The following is a 2,500-nucleotide window of genomic DNA, read 5'->3' on the forward strand; positions in this document are numbered from 1 at the left end:
ACATTACATGAGTTCCTCACGCATCGTCCAGTAGTGGTCGTCGGTGACTCGTACGGAGGTGTAGCACTGAACCTGACAGCTCATCAACTCTTTTTCAAACACCTCAAGTGAGCGTAAGAACCTGAGGAAGATTTATAGAATGTTGTGGTTTCTCTCCTGCGATACTTCAAAGGCTTGGTGTCCATAAACACAGAGTATTATGGAGGTAAGCTTCATATTACTGGACAAACTGTGCTTGTGTGCATTGACCTGCATTGTTTAGTAGGGCTGAGCACAGCCGTGCCCCGTGGTCGCACGCCCGGCCAACAAGCAATCAGTCAGTGGAGCCCCTGGAAAGAGGCCAGCCGGCCCCCCGTCAATACAACGCTGGCAGAAGCTCACTGGCTTCCTGCAGCTGGTGATGACCAGAGACTAAGAGTGTTAGATCACTTCTGATGCATTTATACGTAATAAAGAAAGGTTGAACACATTATGATTACTGTGCAGTACATATTTGTGAAGTATTGAGAGATAAACTGAAATATCAAAGCATGTAGAACATAACTTAAACATATTATAGTGCAGTAAACTGCATTCTCACGAACATGTTTAGAAAACCTGCAGAGTCTCAAAAATAGATTTCATTCGTCACCAAAACAAGAACCAGTTTTCTTTTTAGTGAAGTGATGTTTGATGCGGAGAGTAAACAACATGTTTTTATCTTCATCACTTTGTTTTTATTTAAACAGAGAATCAGAAGAAAACTTTAAAATGTTATCTTTTTATTTTTGAGGACTTTTGTGTTCAGATTGTTCAATAAAAGAATGTTGGAAATAATTTCCTTTTATTTTATTTTTTTTAATTCTACAAACGATTTGTTTTATTTTAACAGAATACTGGAAGCAGCAGAAACTACACTTTAATATCTGTTATACATATGTATAATAATATGTATAATAATGATACATATGTATAATAATGATACATATGTATCATTATTATACATATGTATCATTATTATACATATGTATAATAATGATACCATTATTATACATATGTATAATAATGATACATATTATGTATAATAATGATACATATGTATCATTATTATACATATCATTATTATACATATGTATAATAATGATACATATGTATAATAATGATACATATGTATAATTATGATACATATGTATCATTACAGCATATTTTCCTCTTGAGGTGCAGCTCTGCTCATGAGGGAAATAATCTCCTTTTCAAGACAAAATGAATAAAACTAAACTTAAAGATCTGCAGATTGATATTTTATTCATCTATTAACAGTTTCCTCCAAACTAACGATTGTAATTCTACGTTGGGTCTGACTCAGTCGTTTGAACGAGTCTGACTTCAAACATCACAGATGTTTTCATGCAGCTGCAAATCCAACAAACAAATCTCACATCGTAACAAACAACGTAGTGAAAGTTTATGACTTACCGGACGGGAACGACGAAGCTGAGACAAACCCAAAATGAAGAAGATACCTCAGTACTTTATAATGTCAAAGTATCCTAATAAAGCACAAAAATATACTTAGAGTAACAAATATTTCAACAACGTTCTGAAAGAAATCTAAAGAGTTAAACAACGAAGAACTGCTCTCAGTGACTGTTCAGACAATCTGAGTATCGGATACTGGATGCTGCTGCAGTGTGTGTGTGTGTGTGTGTGTGTGTGTGTGTGTGTGTGTGTGTGTGTGTGTGTGTGTGTGTGTGTGTGTGTGTGTGTGTGTGTGTGTGTATGTGTGTGTCACTTAAAATGCAATTTATATACACATTATACAATATAACAATATGCTGCAGAGGAAGAAGATACATCAGACACACGTCATACTTTGAATTGGATTTATTGAACATAATAATAATGTAGAATATATCACCAGACTGATCCTTTAACATCTTTTAAATATAATTACATACAAACTCATCCTGATGACGATCGATGAGGCAGCTAATTGATTGACGTTCACCTGCTCGCCACACGGTGGAGCCATAAACACCTGCACCGTGTCACCGCTAGAGGGCGCTGATGAGCTGCTTTAGTGTTGAGTGGACAGAGCGGTGCATGATTACTGAAACCTGCTGACACAGCAACATAAATCAAACACATGAATCACTTTGTGTGATCTACAGACTGAGGCAGAACCTTCTGGGATTAAAATAGATTCATTAGATATGATATTAGATATTAGATATTAGATATTGATATTGTTTATATATATATATATATATATATATATATCCATCCATCCATCCATTTTCCACCGCTTATCCGGGGTCGGGTCGCGGTGGCAGCAGGGCAAGCAGGCCGACCCAGACCTCCCTCTCACCGGCAACATGTTCCAGCTCATTCTGGGGGATCCCGAGGCGTTCCCAGGCCAGCTATATATATATATATATTAGTATTATATTTAGTACTGTTGTATTAGTATTATATTTAGTACTATTGTATTAGTATTATATGTAGTACTATTGTATTAGTA

This window comes from Anarhichas minor, unplaced genomic scaffold, assembly GCF_050575085.1.
Source record: "Anarhichas minor isolate MPS153535 unplaced genomic scaffold, ASM5057508v1 ptg000002l, whole genome shotgun sequence".
Classification (NCBI taxonomy): Eukaryota; Metazoa; Chordata; class Actinopteri; order Perciformes; family Anarhichadidae; genus Anarhichas; species Anarhichas minor.